This window comes from Lynx rufus, unplaced genomic scaffold, assembly GCF_022079265.1.
Source record: "Lynx rufus isolate CCGP_SWC_20201006 ecotype Redwood Valley unplaced genomic scaffold, mLynRuf1.p SCAF_4, whole genome shotgun sequence".
NCBI classification, from domain to species: Eukaryota; Metazoa; Chordata; class Mammalia; order Carnivora; family Felidae; genus Lynx; species Lynx rufus.
Window position 1 is genome coordinate 151685838 of NW_025814856.1, and position 24094 is coordinate 151709931.

General features: G+C 38.5%; 1 protein-coding gene across 7 annotated transcripts in view; it reads right to left on the minus strand.

Annotated features, from left to right (window-relative positions):
• CNOT4 (CCR4-NOT transcription complex subunit 4) overlaps positions 1–15890 on the minus strand; it is a 148103-nt gene extending 132213 nt beyond the window's left edge. For all 7 annotated transcript variants that reach the window (XM_047097675.1, XM_047097677.1, XM_047097674.1 and 4 more), the window contains exon 1: positions 15692–15890. The gene's annotated coding sequence lies outside the window, so the exon portion shown is untranslated. The remainder of the gene's footprint in view (positions 1–15691) is intronic.
• Between the last annotated feature and the right edge of the window lie 8204 nt (positions 15891–24094).

Below are 24094 nucleotides of genomic sequence, written 5' to 3' on the forward strand. Positions count from 1 at the left end.
AGAGAGGACACTAAATCTGGCAGGGGATGAGGGAAACCTAATATTGCTAAAGGAGATTAGAGGTAGTAACAACAGATCTCTACGAAGAAAGGGTGGTCTACTCTTGCATTCAAAGCAACTTTCTGAAATAGTAACCAACTCAGACCTTCTCTTTCCAATTTCCTCAGGGATATAGGTGTCAAGCCTTTCTGTATGTAGGGTTGGTTAATGAGGAGAAAAGAAGAAGACCATGAATCATGCCTGACAACTCTTTGTCCGCCCATAAAAACTGATAATATAAATTGATAATTTATAGGAATTGATAATATAATCAAGGCCTACATTAAATTTGCCTTCTGAACCAATGAAGAGTTAGTAAAATAAAACAGACTAGAACAATCTCTAATCTTATCAACTCATATGAGATTTCTCAGATGTGGTGCAAGATCTCTTGCATCTAACTTATGCCTTCAAAGGATCATTCTGACAACTATATATTAACAAACCATAAAGAAAAGGGTAGAAGTAGAGACATCCCTTAGAAGGGCTGCTGCAATTACCCAGCAAGAGATGATGGTGGCTGTGGAGATGGTGAAAACTGGTTGAATTCTGTGTATGTTTGAAAGGTAGAGCCAAGAATTTCCTGATGGAATAAATGTAAGAATAAGAGAGTCAAGAATGATGCCAAGGTTTCTGGCCTGAGCAGCTGAAAGCTGCCAACATCTGAGACGAGGAAGAATATATTGGTGAAGCAGGTATGGGAGGACAGATTTGGGAGGGAAGAGCATAAATTCTATTTTGGACATGTTGAATTTGAGATATTTAACAATGATGCCAGTGGAGATATTAAGGAGGAAACGAGCTATACAAATCTAGAGTTGAGGAAAGTAGTCTCGACTGGAGAAATACATTTGAGACTCATCAACATTCAGAAGGTATTCAAAGCCATGAAACTAGCAGAGATCACCAAGAGAGTGAGGGTCAATAGACAAGATAATCGTGCACGGAGTTCTGGGATATTTCAATGTTTAGAGGTAGGCAAAGAGAAGAAAGACAGACTACCAACAAAGACTAAGAAGGAACAGCCAATAAGTTGTAAGAAAAACCAAGGGAATGTTGTATCCTAAAAGGCAAGTGAAACAAGTATATCAAAGAGGAAAGAGCAAATAACTTTGTCAAATGTAGACTGATCACATAAGAATTGACTCCTAGATTTACCACTGTCATTGTTAGGAGACCTGAACAAAAACAATCAGTACAGTGAGTGATAGGGGCCAAAGCCTGAATGAAATGGGCTTGAAAGAGAACGTGAGAAAATAACTAGAACAAGTACATTTAGACAATGCTTTAAGGGCTTCTGCAGCAATGGAAATAGATAAGAGCAACAGAAGATATTTTTATGAGGGTAAAAATTACAGCATATTTGCCCAATGATGGGAATGATCCATGAAAGAAGAAAAAATTAATGATCTGAAGAGAAGGAGGAAAATTGCTAGACCAATGTCCAGAGTAAATGAAAAGGGATGGGATCTAATGCATTAATCAGAAGAACTGAATTAGATAGGAACAAAGACAGTTCATCTATAGTAACAGAAGGCAAATGTCTGTGAGTCAGACTAGCAGGTACATAGGTGTGGAGGTGGAGGAGTCTGAAGAAGAGTTCTTCTGGCGGTTTCTATTTTCTCAATGGATTGGAAACAGGTCCATCAACTGAGAGTGAGTAAGAAGAGGAAGGTTGGAAATTTGAGAAGAAAGGCAAGGGTATAACTAGTGATCTGTGAGAGGGAAAAATGAGTGGACTAAGGAAATAGACTATGACTGCCAGACAATATTAAGGGATGCCAGAGGTTTCTTATTATGAATCCAAAGTGAAAAGTGCCCATCATAATTGTATTCTTCAGTTGCTTTGAGCCATACAAGTGCAGACATGAAGTACTCAAGAGAATCTGATTTAACTAGAGTTGATGTTTTGCCAAGCGAGTATGAAGAAGTAAAAAAGGAGCAAGAGAGTAGAGGGCATATGAGAGGGAATGAATATAATGATTGATCACTAGGTAATGAATGTATAATAGGTAAGAAGAAAGAAAATCAAGGGGGCAAAGGGAAGTCCACAGACTGGAGGTCCTAGTAACAGTAAAAGATTTTGAGTTAGAATAGTAGGTAGAATGAGCGGAAAAGACAGATGGCAGAGGGGGTTACATGAATTGAAAATCAGGGAAGGGTTCAAGTTACTGGTGATAAGAAAGTGTAAAATATAATCATGGAGTGAGTGACTGAGATGAGGTGTTGAGCAAAATCTTGAAAGAAGAATTTTAGGACTTAAGAGGCCACAGTACAAGGACTGGAAATGGTATATGTTGAAATTATGAAGAATTAAAAGAGGCATAGTGCCAGCAAGAATAACAGTGAGCTAGGAGCTTTAATAGTCAAGAAAAGAGAAGACATAACCCAAGGTGCAGTAGGTGACAGCAAACAAGGGTTTATGGACAATATAACCTGTTAACAGACAAGCTTCACGAAGAGAAGGAGAATATAAGACATCTGCCCTATTTTCAGTCTCAGTGGAACCAGGCTTTCTCTTCAACTCCTATTCAGTGGAGGAAGTCAGAATGGGAAATAGTTTTAAATCTTAGCGCATGGGATTCCTCACTGACCTCTGAAGATGGCATACAAGAAAAAAAAAGAACTTAATAGCCAACAAGTAAGAGGGCTGCAGGGGAAGCAGTGTTTCCAGAAAAGTAGAGGAAATGTTCAGGAAAAAAACAAAGATACAAGAAATTTTGCTGATGATGGAGAGGAATGAAAAGAGAGGAAATGTTAAGAACCTTGTGGGGATTAAAGTGTGAGACTGGTGGTGACTGACATAAAAAGGGATAAAGAATACAAGATCAGTCCTGATATACTTCAGGCAAGTAACAGTGTCAAGGCTGTGAATGCTGGAGGCAGGAATGACTGTAAGAAGCTCCCTGTCAAAAGAAGACAACAAACAGTCTTGGGAAGCACGCTTAGTCTCAGTGCAAAGGGCTTCCCCTTCAACCCTAATGATAGCTTGCAAGAAAACTATAAGGTACTTGCAAGGTTGTAGAATTTCTGAAAACTAATAAAAGGTCAGAACCACACCTAGTATCTAATAAGTACTCAAAGATAAGTTTTTATTAGCTCATCAAATGTAAAATATAATTATTGTAGCAAAAAAGAGATTCATCTTACATTTTCCTTTCCTCAGCTAAATGGATTTCCCAAGTGACTGCCAGGTAAACAGTACCAAAAGGGACCCAGAAAACTCATTTCAGAAAGGAGAGGAAATCTTTGAGGTCAACTTCTTTGTAGTGTTCACCTATCTCAGAAAACCCACCTCAATGGTAGAATAATTTATTAATTCAACAAGCATATATTGAGCACCCGTTATGCACCAGCTACTATTCCCAGAACCTGGGATATGTCAGGGAACAAACACCCCTACTCCAGTAGATGGAGATCAGCAATAAACAGTATATATAAAGAATAAATGGATTTATAATATGTATGAAAAGAAGTATTGAAAAAAATAAAACAATGCAAAAATTAAGAGAGAGGGGTATGTGCTCTAACTGTAAATAAACAGTCAGGGCAGGCCTGACTGAAAAGGAGATCATTTGAGCAAAGGTCTTAAGGAGTTGAGGTAGCTATGTGGATATTTGGAAAAGTAGTCTCCAGGCAGAGCAAACGGCCAGAGCAAAGGTTCTAAGGCCTTTACATTTAGTTCTTGCTACTACTTGGTGGTAATTCATTTATTTCTTTTTCTCTTTGAGCCTCTAATCCTACCCTCTTCCTCACTTTAGCAGTGGATGATAATAATAGCTAATATTTATCAGGTATCAAGCATTGTTCTAGGTGTTTTAAAAAGATTAAATAACTTAATCCTTATCACAGATCTATGAAATACATGTTATCATTGCCTCCATGTTACCGGGAGAGTTACAGAGTTAGCAAGTGGCAGTCTTGAAGAAGCACATGTATCTTCTCTCCTATGAAACTTAAGAACATTCAGCACAAGCTGCCTCAAGTTTTTTCTCTCTAATAAATAGAATCTCTCAGACTACACATTCAATAACTATGAAAGTGTTATTGCAATGTCTTCCTGCCATTTTTTCAGTCATTTTCTACACTGAATGGTCTTGACTTCTGCACTTACATCTTCCTTAACCTCCCCCCCCACCATCTGACTTACATTCCTAGGCTTGTGAAATTGCTTTAACATGGTTCATGACCATTACACCACAAGCCAAAGGGCTTTCTCTATACTCATTCTCCTTGCATGTTGTACTGGACTATGTCACTTCCTTTTCGTCTGAGAATAGAAGTGGTACCATATTAGATCTTCCTATTTTTCATCTTTGTGACTTCCCTCTCCTGGAAAATTTCTTTGTTTTCCAAAACTTAAGCTTTTCCGTCTTCCTTTTACCTCTCCAATTATTCCTCTAATAACACCTTTTTTCACTTTGACCTCTCAAAGGCAGAGGTCCCAAAAGTTTAATTTGGGTCCTTTGTGCTTCCCTCTCTGTTATCTCACAGTCTCCCATAAGACTTATCCACCAAGTAGGTAAGTATTTATGGAGCGCTTACTATCTGTAAGGTGCTATCGAAGCCACTTACAGTAGATCAGTGAACAGGACAAAAACAAAAAACAAAAAAAAACCCTCTGTCCACATAAAATCAAATAATTCTATGCTACCAAGGACACTCAAAACCATCTTCCCTTAAATACTATTTTAAACACATCACTCTCCTTACTCAAAAAAAAAAAAAAAAAAAAAGAACCTTGCCATGATTGCAATGATTGCCCTCTTAACAACCATATCTAAATTTCTCTGCCTCAGTTCAAAACACTCCATAATTATTTTCTATCATACCTATCCAGTTTCATTTTCTATTACTCCCTGATTCAAAAGAATTCCAGGCAGGCCAGTCCTTTGATTATCCACTCAAACACATTACTTGTGTTTCCAGCTGGTCAAATGACTACTGAAAACATACATCGAGTGCCTAAACATTAACTGTATTGAATAAAAAAATCAGTCTTCAAAAATGAAGGTTTTCTGATTCTTTCCAATGTATAATAACATATTGTAACAGCAAACACTTATACAAGGTTCACTATGTGCCAAACGTTATTCCAAGAGCTTTACATATGTTCCCTCATTTACTCCACACAACAGTCTTAGCATCTCTATCTTACAAATGCAGAAGTTGAGGCCCAGTCAGGGTAAAGTAACCCACCATAGGTCTGACAAGTAGTGAATGGTACAGCCAAGATTCACACTTAGGCATTCTGGCTCCATACTATACCGCATACTCCTGGTAGGAGCAAAAAATAAAAATAAGGAGAATTCAAAGAGTTTCCACAGAAAAACATAGGCTATTGAAAACTATGTTCAACTTGGGGCATCTGGGTGGGTCAGTTGGTTAAGTGTCCAACTCTTGGTTTCGGCTCAGGTCGTAATCTCACAATTCGTGGGTTCAAGCCCTACACTGGGCTCTGTGCTGACAGCACGAAGCCTGCTTGGGATTCTCTCTCTCCCTCTGTATCTGCCCATCCCCTGCTCATGCTCTCTCTCTTTCTCAAAATAAATAAACTTTAAAAAACAAACAAAAACTATGTTCAACAATGAAAAATCATTTAAGTTAGTCCTTTGCTCCAAATACTGAAGAAAATATTTTCTTTAATATGATGCCAAGTTTTAAAAATTATAGAACTTTGGGGTGCCTGGGTAGCTCAGTCGGTTGAGCGTCCGATTTCAGCTCAGATCATGATCTCACGGTCTGTGAGTTCAAGCCCCGTGTCAGGCTCTGTGTTGACAACTCAGAGCCTGGAGCCTGCTTCAGATTCTGTGTCTCCCTCTCTCTCTGCCCCTCCCCGGCTCATGCTCTGTCTGTCTGTCTGTCTGTCTCTCTCTCTCTCTCTCTCTCTCTGTCAAAAATAAATAAACATTAAAATTTTTTTAATAAAAATTTAAAAAAATAAAAATTATAGAATTTAGTAGTACATAACAAAAAATACAATCCGTAAACACAAACACATCATATATTATTCAGGGTTCACCAAAGCTGCTGAAAATATTGTTAAGCAAGACAAAAGAATATATGGTGACACATGACTAACAAATGTTCTTTTGTTAGCATGCTTGTATTAAAGTCTTTTACTGTCATACTTGCTTTCATCAGGATCAAAATACATTTGAATACAATGCAGGGAAGGTAGCTACCTTAAAAAGAAATTACTAGCTTCACTTTTTGGAAGCAAAACTCACATCTAGGACTGTGTCCAGTAAGAGAGAAAGATTTTAGAAGTAAGGAATCTCAAAAAAGTACCACCAAGCATCAACTTCTAAAAGTACTCTTCAACCTATCACTAACTCCGTGGCTACCAAACGATCTTTTAAAAGGTTCCTAAGGACTCACTTGGTAAATTCATGAAGCTATTTTATAACCGATTACATAAAATTAAAAATGAAAGAGGATTTTCCATAAAACAATCTTAGAACAATATATCACTAACATATAAGCAAATGAGGAGGATCGTACCTATCCTTTTCTTCTCTTTCCTGTTTCCCCTTTCCTTCCGGCAAAGAAAAGACAAATTTGTCAGGTTTTGAGCTGCAGAGGTTAAAATGCACAACACTGGACAAGGACACTAGTTTGATTTGGAAAAGACAAAAGTTTATAGCCTTCCCAACTCAAACTGACAATCTAACTTAGAAAAAAACCCTGACGTATATAGCCAAAGGCAGCAAAGGAGCCAGGGCCATCAATGCTTTAGTCAAAAATGCACAATAGCCATTATTCGAATTTGAAGTTTTCTCACTTATTTTCTGCCTCCCCTCCCTCTTCCTGGGTTTAAAATGCACCTACCTCCTGGCCACCCAAGGCAACCCCAAAGCCACTAGCACAAAATCAGCTCCACCCCAAGAATTACATGAATAAAGAAAAGCAAACTATTATTAATAATTTGGGATTTAAGTTATTAAAATCTGAGAGAGATTTTTTAGAGCAGGGAACCATTTTCTCCCCCCAACCACCGCCTGTGACCTTTATAAATGGCTCCACGCTCCAAGGGACTAAATTAAAATTTCCTGGGAAAAGACTGGATTGGCAGCTAGCTACCTCTGAAGATATTCTCAAATACTAAGATTCTCCTGTACCGTATATTTGAGTTTTACTTCCCTCCCACATATACTGGTGGCAATGAGAAAGATATATAATCCTTCTCAAGATTCTCCTGCATAAAGGAATCTCAACTCAGTCTTAAATCCAAAGTTAACATATTAAAGCCCGTTAACCCACCCAAGAAGGCAACAGCTTTCTATTCTAGTGACCATTTTAGATAGCACACATGATCAGCTAAATAAAGAAGTAAAAAATGTCAAAAATAGCTCTGTCACATTACCAGGATTAAGGAGGTCTTAGGACATAGGGAATGTTGAGGAAAAACAGACATTTCCCAATAATGTACTATATACTGCATCATCGTCTGTATCCTCATCAATATTTCCTAAGTACCTAAAAGGTCCATGGCATTATAGTAGGTCATGAACGTTATAATATCAGGACTGAAAATAATTGGTAAATAAAGAAAATTTAATTTTGAAGTCGTTGCACGCACTGTAAGCTTGAGATGGTTTCCTACTCCATGAGAATTCTTGAGATCTACATGCTATATACTGTAGAAAAGGAATACGTGTGATACTGAAGGAAGCAATAAGAGAATAAATGGCAATACAGTATTATTCACCTACTATTTACAAAGCCGGAAGCAAGAAATCTATTCCCCGCCCCTGCTTTTAGATAAAATGTAAAATTTTCCTTCACAAATGTAAAATTTTCCAGAAATACAAAATAGATGAAGAAAGTTGGTTTAATGAAGAGTCAACAAAACAAAGAAGAGAAGAACTTCAAGGGTCTCAGAACTTAAGAAAAATTCCAAATAAAACAAATATGGCTAGATCTATTTTTAATACGTTTGTAAAAAAAAAAAAGGATAACGAAAGAAAATCAAAGAACACATTTTCATTTAATAATGTCCCTACATTCTTCTTTAGCCTGCTGACCTAAACTTTCCCATCCTTAAGTAAGCGTGAAGCTGACACTATTTAGAGCTCTACTTTATTAGAATTTTCTGCCATTTCTTCTGTTCTAATCAGGTCATTATCAAATTCTAAATATATTCAATAATATATACTTAGCTGTACCATATGAACTGTTCAGATATAAGTTTCCTAATAGTCCTTCTGAACTCATTCACACATAAGAAGATGAGGCATAAATTTCTCTTTTACAAGTGTTCCATCTCTTATAATCATGTAATTAAGACTTTTATTTTCTAAACTCGTATTCCTCAATGAAAGAATATCTAAAAATTTTTTAAAACACTGGTAGATATTTTTTATAGAAATTTTTTGAGAGTGTTATTTGAGTAATCATACATCACTTCCCTTCAGGCCTGGATAATAAACTGCAGTTTACTATCAAAGATAAATAGACCACATTTCTTCAGTTCTCTATGCTCTAAAACCTTGGTGTCATACCTGAATGTAAGGGACTGAAGAGAAGATGGAATCAATGCTGCCAAATTCTGCAGAATTTCAACACTAACTTCTCAGTGGCCCCTTACCTCAGTGGCCTAGTCATTAATTTTTCAAACTCAACTGTCAACCCCAAATATGTGGCAACCTACTCAAAAGGAATCTTAAAAAAAAAAAAAAAAAAGGCATGTTTAATATGTTATCTCCTGCCTCCTGACCATCTCTAATGGTCCCTTACTGTTTAGCAGAGGAAATTCAACCTGACACTGAATACACTTTTCATAACCTAGCTCTACCCTAGTATACTAACTTATCTGACACCATTTCCAAAAATTAAAACCCTGTTCCACTGAGGTCAGACTCCTTACAACTCTCCACATCATGCTGGTCACCACCAGCATTTGCTCATGTTTCCTAACCTTCCTGGAATGTTCTCCTTCTGGAGATGTTCCATCTATGCAGATAGTATATATTCTTTATTCAAGTCCCACTTTCTCTAGGAAGTTTCACTCCTAGAACTTGAGTCTGAAGGTATCCCTACACTGACATACTGGACTCAGACTATATACACCACACATAATTCAGACACTGCTTTGGATGGTGTTAATTAAATTACTGTGAAAATTTACCCAACGAGATAATAAACTCTTAAGAAGAGGTTGGACCATAGATCAAAAGGTGGATATGTAAGTACTCAAAGACTATTTGACAAGCCGATTAAATCATCTTGATAAAAAATCAAGATATTTTATTATGTCAAAAGAGCTCCAGTACAAATGAAATAATGTGATGACTAGGATTTGCTTCAAAATCATCCAGGTCAAAGAGTAGGGGGATGAGAAGTAAAGTAAATAGGGGTATAGATGAAATCAGATTGGTTATGAGGTGATAACCTATGAAGCTGAGTGACAGCTACATAGAAGTTGGTGTCACCTTTTTTTTTTTTTTTAAGTAGGCTTCATGCCCAGTATGGAGCCCAAAGCAGGACCTGAACTCACAACTCTGAAATTAAGACCCACGCTGAGATCAAGACTCGGATGCTCAACCTACTGAGCCATTCAGGAGCCCCAACTGGTGTCTACTTTTAAACTTGTTTAAAACTTTTTGACATTAATGTTTATTTAAGTATTTTTTAAATGTTTACTTATTTTTGAGAGAGAGAGAAAATGTGTACATGTGTGTACAAGTGAGGGAGGGCGGCGGGGGGGGGGGGGGGGGGGGACACACAGATTCTGAAGCAGGTTCCAGGCTCCAAGCTGTCAGCACAGAGCTGGATGCGTGGCTAGAACCCACAAAATGAGAGACCATGACCGGAACAGAAGTCAGATGCTCAAACGACTGAGCCACCCAGCACCCCAGGGCTAAAGTATTAACATGGTCTTTATTTCATTTTAAATGACAAAACCAAGATACATTATAACATGTTCTTTACCCAACAAATACCTAGGTCCCCAGAGTAAGAAAACAAATTTCCGGGAAGATCTAATTTAACAGGGAACTTGTAGCACCCTAATTCTAAGGATTAATAAAATTAAGTTTTAAAGAAAAAAAAAAAGTGATCAAAATGGGGGGGAGGACGCTCTCTATCAAAAGAATAATTAATCTTATTACCAAAAGGAATTCTGTTTATACTTCAAATTTTCAGTCAATTACAGCATTCACAAAAAGGTCCATCCAAACTTCAGGAAATAAAAAACATCAGGAAAAAAATCAAGCATACAAAAAGTAGAAAAAAAAGAACAAAAAAGTTGCTACAATGTTCAATAATACAAATCAGCTAATACTATTTCAAGAAATCCACAATCTGAAGACACCTATTGCCCTCAACAAGGAATGAATTAATAGGTTCTTAAATAATCAGAAAAATTAGCACTTCCTCTTTATTCCAAGGACTGAAAAAACATGCTTAAGAAATTTCAGATATTTGGCTTAATGACAATGTATCTGTTTGTTGCTAAGGAATGCTCTGCCCCTTTGATATTTTAGTCTATAGCTACTTTTCAAAAATCAATCAGCATTTTCCTACAACATCATTCATTAACTTCTTCCAAAAGCAGGAATGCAACACCAGCTATGTTTAAATGTCGTCATTTTATTCTTCTAATTACACTGCTTTTTTTTTTTTTTTGCCTTGACTTTTTTTCCAGGATGGTTTTAGAAATAAACCAAAATGATTATTTTTGATTTTCCCTCTCCATACTTTCTCTCAACACTCAAGAGGTAAGACTTGGGTTACCATAACTAAAAAAACATACTACTTGTTTTTGAAAAGATACCGGAGGGGGCGCCTGGGTGGCTCAGTCAGTTAAGCATCCGACTTCAGCTCAGGTCATGATCTCAGTTTGTGAGTTAGAGCCCCACATCGGACTCTGTGCTGACAGCTCAGAGCCTGGAGCCTGCTTGGGATTCTGTGTCTCCCTCTCTCTGTCCCTCCCCCTCTCTTTCAAAAATAAATAAACATTAGAAATTTTTTTTTAATGTTTATTCATTTTTTTGAGAGACAGACTGAGAGTATGAGCAGGGGTGGGGCAGAGAGAGGGAGACAGAGTCCGAAGCAGGCTCCAGGCTCTGAGCTGTCAGCACAGAGCCTGATGCGGGGCTCGAATTCACGAACTGTGAGGTCATGACCTGAGCTGAAGTCGGTCGCTTAATCGACTGAGCCACCCAGGCGCCCCCAAAATAAATAAACATTAAAAAAAAAAAAAGAGAGACTCTTATGAAAAAAAAAAAGATATCAGAGAAGTACATAGACAAATGGTGAGGTTTATCCTAATAGTGATATATCATCTCCTCATCACCCAATGCAATTAAAGTTTAAAACAGGACAACACTCTTGTATAAACAGAGTTTTGTTAAGAATGAAACCTTCCTCACAAATAAAGTTCTTAGGAGAAAAATAAACCCATCCTCAAGCTGCCTTGTACTTGTAATATCTTGAAAATTAACTTTTTCTAGCAAGTAAAAGTAATAATCATCTTTTTGGTAGCATGTAAATTCTCCCTTCTAGTAAAAGAAAACTCTGTTACAGTAGGCTAATCTAAGGAGCCAAAATAGTGTTGACATTTTCTCTTCCATAAACAAATTTCCGATTAAAAAGTAAAAGAATTATACCATGAAAAAGAAATGTGACAAAACCCACTGGATTATACTACTACACTTGGAAAAGTTAACATTCACCACACAATCTTTTCCTTTTTTTTTTTTTTTTTAACGTTTATTTATTTTTGAGACAGAGAGAGACAGAGCATGAACAGGGGAGGGTCAGCGAGAGGGAGACACAGAATCTGAAACAGGCTCCAGGCTCTGAGCTGTCAGCACAGAGCCCGACGCGGGGCTCGAACTCACAGACCGTGAGATCATGACCTGAGCCGAAGTCGGACGCTTAACCGACCAAGCCACCCAGGCGCCCCCACACAATCTTCTCTAATAAAGAAGACCGCATAGTAACAAGATTAAAAACAATTTTGAAAAAAAGTTCTTTCAGAAAACCACTGTGTCATTAAAAAGTCCCACTTATCTTCTTTCCTTGCATCACTACATAACTGAGTAAATTATTCCATCTTTAAAATTTGCATAATCTCAGAATTGGAGAAAAATGTTTATTACTATCATTAAGTTATCAGGGATATTGACACATTTTATATAAGAATGGGCATTTGTAGATTTTGCTAGTATTTCTGAAGTAACAAAATTTTTTTAAGATAATATTTTTTAAATCTCAGAGTGTGTTAAGTTTTATCCAATACATGCTATTCCAGTGGGATCAAAACCATTTACAAGTTCCATTTAGATTAAGAAATCCTTTGAGAAAATTATGTAGTACATTCTAGTTATACTATTTCTAGAACACTAAAAATCTCTATAACCTATTTCCCTACTGTTTTTCTTTGGAACCAATTGAGCTAAATGTATCTTCCTTCACTAAAAGTCAAGACAGTACTACACTTAATGTCAGAAAGCTAACTGACAGAGGCTGAAATTTTCCCAAATTAAAACTTTCTGTTTCACTTGAATGGTCTATAAAAATAATAACATGAGTTGAAATAGATTCAATTGAGTATTACTGGCAGGTACAAAGCACACAGACATGCACGCACACAAAGAGTGTAGCTTCTTAACCTTAAAACCAGGAGTAGGGAAGGAACGGGAAGCATTCTGAAATCATACTGTTGAAACTGAGAAAATACTTTCTTCATTCTCTTAAGCATTTAAAATCATTTTTAAAGTAAAATTCCCCTAATGCAAGGACTCTTTTTACACTCTCTTTCTCTTACAAAACAAGGAGTTGAAATTATTGCTCATGAAATTGAAGGGCAGTACAAAAATTTTCCTGCATTTTGTCATTTGATTTTAACAGTCTCACCCTAATAAAATTAAAGATTTGCCTATGCAATCTTATGACAACAAATATTATGTAATAAGTCAACTTAAAGTAATTCATGTTCAAAAACCTTCCTAGAGAAATCTATTCGTCTGAAGGATTCAACTACTGAACCTGGCAGAAAGTATTCCAAACTATCAAACAAACAAACAAACAAACAAAATGCACGAAAGTATGAAGCTGCCATGTTTAAGTTACATCTAAAAATTTAAATCATACAAAAATATTCTGAAATTATAGCTCCTGATTTCCTTATCAAAATGTCAACAAAATTTAAATGCCTTCTTCAAATGTACTAAAGATCCCAAAGTAAATTCATTTTGACTTCCAAGGGCTGAAACTAAGAATTTAATGACTGCAGGAGAAAAGTGTGGAGTGAAGAAAACTACTTGAGAATATACTTAATGAGGTAAAACATCTCTACCAAAGATGTATTACCATCATTTATACTTCTCTGCCAAACAGTCCTCTCCTAGAACACACTGCTTACCAATCAGCCAAGTATGACTACCAAGGGTTTTCTAAACCTGTGTGTTAGAATTATTTGCAGGTACAAGGTGGAAGGCTTCTCCACCAACGTATGACAAAGAAAAACGACATATTTTAGAGTTGAAGATCAACTGTATTGAACACGTTCCTACTAACAAACTAAATGTAAGTAATTTTTAAAGGAAAAACCCCAAGTTATAACTCAGGACAATCTTGCTACGTAAATTGCTTGAAATTCTCAGAGTAGGGATTTAGTTTCCCCAAATTGGGGCTTAAAGTGGCTAAAAGGAAAAAGGAAGTTTTGTAAACAGCTTTTCTAACCTTGATTTATATTTGATAAAGCAGAGCACTTACCACAATTGAGTAAACATAATGCTAAATGAAGATTCCTCAAGTATCACAGGTAAAATTTATAAAAATCACAGTAATAATGTGCAGAAGTGATGAAAAGGGTAACTGTATGTATTTGTATTTACACTTGAGGTACATCACTTTGCAAATAAGAGGGATACTGCTGCATGAAATTGCTACTATGACTTCTAACATTTTTACCTACGTCTTAAGAACACAGTGTCTTATTTATGTTAAACTTGAAATGTTGAAATGTATGTATCTGATCTGGGAAATCCTGTTTTCTGTTAATTCTTTTTTTCATAGTGGTGTGATTGTAGTCTCCTTCTTCCCCTTGTGCCATTAGTCAGGGCATTTCAATTTTGCTTTCGTCAAAAAATGGACATCATGAACCACTTCGTGCTCCTAGTTTTCTGCTTTTTAATGTAGGTAATAATGACAGTGAGTGCCAAAAAATGCATGTAAGGGCATAGCTTTGTCATTTCTTTTCCCAGCCCCCTTCTTTTCTGGAAAAAATGATGGATTTAATTCTGAAAAAAAAAATTTCACTTTCCTTTTGCATACATACCCAACAAGTTTTCAAGAGAAGACAATTTATTCGGATTACTACCATTCTAGAAATGTTAGAAAGAGAGAACTTCTCAAATCCAAAAATACTAAGTCTGATATTAGCTGGAAAGGAAATTTCCACTGGAACCATAAATATGTCATCAATTAAGCTGAACCTCAATATAACTTGCTTAGTCAATAATCAATTTTCAATAGGGAAAGGATCTGTAACCCACACAGAACCGGCAGATAATCAAAACCTCCCTTATATTTTCGTGTGGAGTTCACAGAGTGATTTGGTTCTATGCCAGATTTATCTTATTTTGAAATGCCTAGGCTAATTTGTTGGTATAATCAGAGTTCACATTAAGTGTCCTGGGGAGAGGTAATTCAGTAGAATGCTTAGCAGCATGGAGAAACCGGTTAAAAATAGAAGGAGAAAAAAGGTCCCACCAGAGCGAATAATCCACAAATAGATCACTGAAAGCAAAAGGGAAACGTTCCTCTCCCGACCCGAGTAGCCTGAATAAATGATCTCCACTCGTAACGTTTAACAGTATCCTACCTCACTTCATTCACTTCCCAACTTGACTTTTCAGGGGCCAACACGGGGCATCCCTTTTTTCTGCAAGTGTAGGTTGAAAGAATCTGTATAGAAAAGAGGGAAGGAACGGACAATTCCCAAGAAAGCTGTGAAACAGGTGGGTTAGATCGAGCAGCAGCAGCAGCTGGATACTTAAGGGGCAGCTTTCAAATGACAGATGTGGTCAAAGGAAAGGCTGCAAATCGGAAGAAGCGCTAGTGTGGCAGAGAGAGTAGGGGCTGATTGCAAGCACGAGAGGGGGGCAAAGGGTGTCTCCAGAGTGGCAGCAGTGGAGCAAAAAACAAACAGCAGGACGAGTGGGCAATGATGAGTAGTGGGACTGCTGAGCAGCAACAACTCGGGTCAGAGTGGAAGTGATGGCTTGGGTCTTGGGAGACGGGGGCTACCGGGACAAGGACGTCAGGGAGGGGAAAGAGGGCTGGGCAAACAAGGGAGCACTGGGACCCAAGATTTCTGCCCCTACAGAAACGCAGGGGAGAGAGCTGAAGACGAGAAGCCGCCTCGGCTCCCCCAATTGAGGAAATTTTCGAAGGAGTCGGTGCTCGCCGCCGCGCCGCCTTCTGCCCCGCTCCCTTTTCCTGGTGGTAACTGCTGTGGCGTAGAGGGGAGAGGGAGGAAGAGGAGGAGGAGGAGGAAGACCGAGGAGGAGGAGGGTGAAGATGAGGCGGGGGGTGGGGAGAAAGGGGGGTGCGGCCTGCACAGTCCCAGCGAAGCCTCCGCTCTCTCGTAGCCGGTCAGCCCCGGGTTTCCCCTAAGCCCAGCCCCGCATAGACTCACCCGCCTGCCTTGCCTCGCTTTTCCCTTAGCCGACTCCACGCGCTACCGCGTCCTCACAAGAGACCACTGAACGAGTGTCGGGGAAAAAACTCTTCAGAACCGGGCCTGATTGCTTCAGCGAGTCCGACCTTTACGGCTGAGAGACAGACTCTCAGCTTTCGGTGGGTTCCACAGCCAGACGGGCCACCATCTTACATTAGGGTAAGACTCCTCCGGCCTCCGGTGCGCAGGCGCACGCCGATCCGGCCGGGAGGGGCGGGGGAGGGGCGGGAGGAGAGCCGGGCGGCCGCTCCCGCAGCACCCTGGGAGTTATAGTCCGCGGAGGGTAACCGCCCAGCGGCAAGCCGGGAGTTGAAGTTCTCGCTCGGAGGGCGGACGGGATGGCCCGCCTCACGTGGCCGCTACACTGCTGCCTTTCTTCGTATTTTGCTTCGTTCTCTGTCCTCGTGTAAAGCTCCGCTGTCATTCAGTCGGCGGTCTTCGTTAGCGGCTCCGTTTCCTCGGTGTGTGCTCAGAACTGGGATACCAGAACTCGGGCGAGTTTAAGCAATTTAGGGGGAACCGGGAACGTCTCTTCTCTGCCCCGCCCACCATAGGTATTAAAGGAGGCGGGGTAGAGGCAGGTTGTCGGTAGGAGGAGCGCGGGATTTGATCTGGGGTGAGACCTTGACTCTGAATTGGCGTCTGTTTGCAAAAAGTGAGCGTTAACTCCTTTTCCCGTCTTTGCGCATTTTGGAGCCACCACCCTTGATCCCATCCTCACCGTTAATCTCCAGTGAGGAAGTATCCTAAATTGTCCTGTACAGATATACCAGAGAACGATGGAGCCATGCACTTAGAGAAACGTGTTTCTAATGATATAAATTTGAGAACATTATGTGGACTTCGCTGCAGATCATTGTTAGTTCGGTGTTCTACCTGTACGGCTCTGCGCATGAAGTTCACCAACCACCACATATCAGTACATCCCAACGAATGTTCAGAATGTACTCGCAATCCCTACGAGCGCCGACGAATCCTCAATCACAAAAATCAAGTTCCTGATCCCACCCGCTGGTCTCCTAGAGCTCTGGTGAAAGTGGCGCTCGAAGCACTCAGTTTTGCTTATTGCGTGTATTCTTCGCCCATTCATGCAATGAATGCTCAGTGGGCTCCTCCTGTGTGCCTGGCACTGTTCTATATATGGGAAGACGACGGTGAGTAAACACGAAATTCCCTGTTTCTATTCTAAGAATGCCTGTATCTATTCTAGGTGTGTTGGGGCGAAGGAAAGGGGGGAGGAGACAATCCATTTTTTAAGTGTATGATTAAAATGCATAGTATATCATAACTGATGAAAAATATAAAACAGAAGGAATAGGGGAAAAGGTTGCGATTTTAAATCTGTGAACCTAATCTAGTGAGAATCCTTCATTTCATTCTTTCTGGTTTTTAATACATTGATTTCATTGATTTTTTGTGTTTCAGTTTTTTCACTATCAAGGCTAGAGACAACAATTTATTTGGTGAAACCTTAAAGAACTTGATAAACTCGCGATTAACCATAAATTTGAAATTACAAAATCATGAACTTACTGAGTAGCAAGGAAATTTGAGAAATCATTTGGACTCACCTTTAGGTAACCATCTAAAAACATTGTGAGTAGGAGATGTGTTTTTTTAAATGTGTGTGTTTTTTTTTCCTACTAATTTTATGCTGGAAGATAAAGTAATGAAAAGAACAAAATAAAAAGAATCCTTTCCATTATTAAAGATTAGAGCCATTGCATTAAGAACTGAAAGGGATCTTAATCCTCATCTATCGAATCCAGTGTTTCACAACATTGTTTTAACCCAACACCTTTTTTAAATGACAAATATTTTCATAATATCTCCTTTATTAGCCTAAGATGAAATGCATAGATAATATAACCTGCATACACATGCATGATTTGGATTTAAATTGAATATAAAGTATAATATAAAAAATACAAAGAAAGTAATTTATAATACGATTTCTGTTTCAATGCATAAATGCTCAGACATAACGATTCTAGAAAATATAATCAAGCCGTAAATCAAGTGCTGGCATTTATAAGTAAAATCCCCATGAATGTGAAAGCTACAACTGACACAGGTGTGGTGTTTCCACCACCTCTGGTGAATGATATTAATCTGTCTTCAATGTCTACTGTACCTGCAATCCTAAAACGTTTACTGTTACAATTATGTAAAAGTAGAAAACAGCTTTGCGTCCATATGTAAAATAGGTCAGGTTTTAGGTACAGATAGTTATACACAGGTTTAGTTTACCTACACTGGGTCATTCAAAAGCCATGAGGGACACAAAATAATTTTTCCAACATTTTGCAAGAAGTCTAGGTTACCTGGCCTCTCTGCTCTCTAAAGACCAGGAATACCTCCCAGAGTATCCAGCACTAGGGGGCAATACCACACCTGCTGAGGGTCATTCCTTGATCGAGGCTCACAGCAAAGAAGTGACATTTCCTGGGTCACTAACTAATTAGTGCCCTCTTGTGCCAGTATTCTTTTCACTGCTCTAGGTTACCAAGTTTTCACATATGTGTGTGTGTGTGTGTGTGTGTGTATATATATATGTATATATATATATATAGCTCATAAGACTTAGCCATATACTATGTAATCTCATATCATTTTAAAAGTTAATTAGCATTAAATTCCATTATCTAACTTGGTTAATGATTACTCAGTGTAGGATATATCATCTATTTACACAATAAATGTTTTCTACCTTCAAGCACTATGCTAGGTACTGGTAGTACAAAAAATCAGAGGTCAGCAAAACACTGTATCTGTCCTCATAGAGCACTGTGCGTTGTAGAGGAAGCAGAGATTCGATAATAAGACCTGTAAATACAATTTCTTAGATAAGGTTATAACTGGTGATGAATACTGTGAAGGTGTTTATAAGATGTTATGAGAAAGTATAAGAGAGGAACTTAATTTTGATGTGTAGGGAAGAGGATAGACAGGGAAGACCTTTACAGGTTAAGAGAAGAAATATGCAGGGACCACAAGGTGGAAAAAAACCTTCTTAGAAGGCTAGTTAGTGTCAGGTCTGGTGAGCAAGAAGAGGAGCAGTGTGAGGTGAATTTAACAAGAGGCAAGGACCAGATCATCCAGGGCCTTTTACACCGTGGTAGGAAATGTAGATCGTATTCCATGTGAAAAGGAAAGCCTTTGAGGGAAAGAGGCATGATCTTTTTTTTTTTTTTTAACGTGTATTTATTTTTGAGAGAGACAGCGCAAGTAGGGAAGGGGCAGAGAGAGAAGGAGACAGAGGATCCGAAGCAGGCTCCGCACTGACAGCAGAGAGCCCGATGCTGGGCTCGAACCCACAAACCGCGAGGTCATGACCTGAGCCAAGTTGGATGCTCAACTGACTGAGCCACCCAGGCACCCTGGAAAGAGGCGTGATCTGATTTACAGTTTTAAAAGATCATGCTATTGAATATCCATCACTGGGAAAGTTATTAATTTAAATTTTGTACTTCCATTCTATAGAATATTACATAGCTATATAAAAAAGAGAAAGGAAAAGAATTCTATACTGACCTGTAAGAATGTCCATGTTGTATTGTTAGCTAAAGAATAAGTAAGGGGTCTGGCTGGCTCACTTGGTGGGACATGTGACTCTTGATCTCAGGGTTGTGAGTTCGAGGCCCACGTTGGATGTGGAGCCTACTTAAAGTAAATTTTTTTTCCAACTACAAAAGAATAAATTACAACATAATATATACAACAAATACAACATAATACAGTATAATGTAACCTATTTTCTTAGGAATAAAAAAGAATCAATCCAAAAATATTTGAATACATTTTCATTGAGCACAGAGAACGAATGGGAGGCTCCATACACATCAGATATTTAGAGTGTGATTGGTTACCTTGGGGGATTGCAACTGGAAAGTAGTGGAGGAAGAATATAACTTTTTCTTTATAAATTGCTGGATTGGCTTATTGTTACGTATATGAATTAGCTGTAAACATTTTTATAAAATAGAACACTGCTGTGTGGAGAATGGGTAGGAGAAGAACAAGAACGGAAATGGAGCAACTAATTTAAAGAACGGTTCAGGTATCCAGGTGGCGGTTCTGATTGTGGTGGCAGTGAAGGCAGCAAACAGGTGATGAATTCAAGATCTACTTGGACTTGGTGATGCACTGGACAAGGGAAGTGTTCTCATAAATGGCTCTCGGATTTTCTGACCTGAATGGCCTTATAAATGGTGACTCTTTTGGTAAAGAGAAGAAGGATGAATATTGAAACAGCATCTGGAGAGAGATGTCCATCTAGATGGAGATGTCTCCAGCTTCGTTGGAGAAACTATGGGATTTTAGGGAAATAACGATTATGCGTTTAAAATTGGCGAACTTAAAAATTGTGGCAGTTGTATTTTGTCCATCTTAGTGGCTTTTCTCTAATAGTGCTTATCTACTTGAGTTCCACCACAGCAGCAGTATATGTAAGTGTATATATATATAATACATATATTATACGTTATATTTATAATATATATATATGTAAGTTGGGCTTATCTAGGCTGAAGGAGAATGAAAACTGGAAAGGGTTCGTTGGCAATCAGTGCTCTGGGTTGTTTCCAATTTTTTCAACCTTCATAAATTATTAATATGTGAATATTTTAAATAAATAAAATTTTCAAATTATTCTTGGAGTATAGTCTCAAATGTAGACCTACTGGGCCAAGGGAAATGATCAGTTTTATGACCCTTGTTATAGCCAGATTGTTTTAATATTAATGAATATCAATACCACTCTGTTTGGGGGGGCCTTTTTTCTAAAAACCCGTTTACTTTAGGTTTATCTTTTTTTCTTAGTTTTAATTATTTAGTGACAGGTTGAGTGCTAAATATTGAGTGTTGGTAGTGAGGAAAGCACTAAACTCCTCAAAGATCTTAGGCTTTAAAAGGGAAGACAAAAAAAAAAACACAAGTAAACAAAGTAATAAGCAAATAAAACCCTACTTCTATGTTGTCAAAGCATTAGGAAGTAAAAGGAACAGAATAATAGAACTATCAGGAGGGGATTTACTTTAGATTGCGCAGCCTCTCTAAAGAGATAACTTAATCTGAAAGTTAAGGGTTTAGAAGAGATGACTCATTTACAGAATGGCCCATGCCTGAGACCAGGAGGCAGGAATGAGTTTAGCATATTCCAGAAATGGAAAGTTAGCCAGTGATCTTAGAACAGAGGAAGGCAGAGTAGTAGAAGATGAAGTTAGGAAAGAAGGCGAAATACAGATTAAATGGGGTTCTGCATAGAAATTGGATTTTACTCTGAGTAGGAGACAATTGAACGGTTTAAAGCAGAGGAGTAACGTAAATCAGTTTATCTTTTTGAAAGATCAGGGTGGCTGCCCAATGTAGAGAATGGATCAAAGATGCGTGGCAACAGTACAAGTGGAGAGACCAGTTAGGAAGCTATTGCAGAAGTGCAGCCTGGAGATAATAAGTAGTTTAGACTAGGTCAGGGCTGGGACTAGGGTTAAGTGAGGGACACATTCACCTTGGGCAGAAAATTTAAGCAAGCACCAAAAGATGTAGTAATCAAGGTAAATAATCTTTTGATATAATATGTTTAAATCAAAATGAATGCAAAAAAACCTCCATGATGGACAAAATATTAAAATATAAAATAAAGAGAAGATCCAACCCTAAATGGGCAAAACCCTGCCTCACTTCCCTCCTCCCTAATCCTGGCCCTGGTTCCAATAAAATTTTAGTTACCAGAATAGGTAGCTGGCTCACAGGCTGTAGTTGGCTGCCTCAGTTTTTTAATCTTTCATGGAAGAGGAAATACAAATGGCCCATTCATATTTACCCTATAACCCAACAGTTCCACTCCTGGAGGGGTGTGTGTACAAATGAGTGTGTATAAATCTGACACATGTAAGCCAGGAGACTTAACAGCAGCATTAGTTGCAATAACAAAAGCACTAGAAACAACCCAAATGTCAATCAATACTAGAATAAATAAGAGTAATTTAATACAGGCTAATACTATACAGCAATAACTAACTAACTAAATAAATAAATAAAGGACTACAGCTACACATTTCAATTTCAAAGAATGGTATCTTTTTTTAAGTAGGCTCCATGCCCAATGTGGGGCTTGAACCCACAACCCTGATGATGAAGAGTCACAAGCTTTATGCCAGTCAGGTGCCCCTCAAAGAATGATTTTCAAAAACAAAATGTAGGGCAAAGGAAGAAAGTCGCAGATGAATATATACAACCATTAACAATATGATACATTTTTATACAAAGTTCAGAAATAGAACTAAATGGTATTGCCCAGAGATACATAGAGTTAAAATTACGAAGAAAATCAAGGAAATGGTTTTTTAAATCTTTTTAATGTTTATTTTTATTTTTGAGAGAGAGACACAGAGTGTGGTCAGGGGAGGAGCAGAGAGAGAGGGAGACAGAATCTGAAGCAGGCTCCAGGCTCTGAGCTGTCAACACAGAGCCCGATGTGGGGCTCAAACTCATGAACCGTAAGATCATGACCTGAGCCAACGTCAGATGCTTAACCAGCTGAGCCACCCAGGCGCCCCTCAAGGAAATGTTTTATACAAGATTCAGCACTCAGTTATCTCTATGGGGAGGAAAAGGGCCATGATCTGGGAGGGTTATGCAGAGAACTTGGTGCTGGTCTGTTTCTTAATGGATCCTGTAAACACACAGGTATTGGTGTTACTGTTATTTTTAGGAGATGCAAATACATTTTGTACCCTCTTGTGAGATGTGCTTCACAATGAAAACGATTATATTATTCAAGGACATACTCATCAAAGAATTGAATTAGTAGTCAAGTTGCCTCTCCTGAAAGACACTAATATTTTACAGACACTAATATCTTGCAACCATTCAAGAAGTAGATAATATCTCTCTTATTCAACTTTTCTTTTTCAACTTTTTCACTTACGGAGATAAATACAGTATAATTTACCATATTGACAGATTAAAAGAGAAAATACATACGATCATTCTAATAGATGCAGAAAAGCTTTCAGTAAAAGTCAATGCTCAATGATTAAAATTTACATTTTAGCAAACTAGGAATAAAAGGGAACTTCCTTAATCCACTAAAATCCTACAGCAAAAATTACACTTAATGGGGGACTTTCAAAAGCATTTTCTTTAAAACATGACAAGAATGTTCACCATTACCATAGTTACTATTTAGTGTCATGCTGGAGGGTCGAGCCAATGCAAAAAGATGTAAAAAGGAAACAAGAGATTCAACAGCTAGGGAGAAACAAAAAGCGCTCGTTACATCCTGATGTTGGGATTGTCAGTGTAGAAATGCCAGAGAATATATGAACAATGAAAACGAAAGAGAGTTCAGCAAAGTTTTTGGATGCATCATCAACATAAAAATCAATAGCATTCGTATGTATCAGCAATAACAACAGGAAACAATTTAAAAAATGCACATGACAAAAAATAGTAAAATTTGTTAAGTTTGGGCAATGGGTTTTTAGCAGCGCGATGAGGATTTCTGGCTTTCGGTGACAGCCTGCGAGATGATTCTTACCAACCTTTACCTTCATTGTGCAAAACGGGCAGAGGCACACACACCACTTAGTGCTGCGTAGTGTAAAGGCAAAATAAGATGGGCAGAACATACCGCACATGCAACAAGGCATTGTTCCTCATTATCCCACATGGACACGTGCTTAATTTAAGCCTGGCGTAAATACACCGGTACACCTTTACAAAGAAGTGGGGTGGGGGGGATGGGGGTGGTCCCAGGACCACACTCCCATGATGTTTTAACTACCCATAGAGAATGGGATAGGGGAGCACCTAGGCAATTACGTATAAAGAGAACCTCCTGGGCGGAGAATGACCTGTGTCAGCAAAGAAAAGCTTCTGGAGCTCAGATTCTGATAACAGCCTTTTTCTTTTTTTTTTTTTTTTTTTTGTGCGTTGCAGTAACGCTGATCTGTTGAGCCCGCTTCTTGCTAGGTCTTGTATGATTTGCTATGGCCACAAAAGTGCTGTGTAACTAACTGCACCCAAAATGCAGGGTCTTCAAAGAATTATCATTTGTTTTCTCTCAGGCAGCTGCAGGTGGGCTGAGGGGTCAGCATATCTAAAGTGGGCTCATCTGAATGGCTCTCCTTCAAGCTACAAATCCAGCTGGGGTTGTCTCCTCTGTGGGTTCAGCTCAGGATTGCTTTCATGTGTACTCATTCATTCTGGGGCCCAGGCTGAAGGGGCAGCAGCTTCCTGAGCAGAGTTCTTATGGGGGTGCAGGGATCCAGGAGAGCAAGCCCAAATATGCAACACGTTTGAAGCTTCTCCTTGCACCTCTTTGGCAACGTCTCAGTAGTCAAAGCAAATCCCATG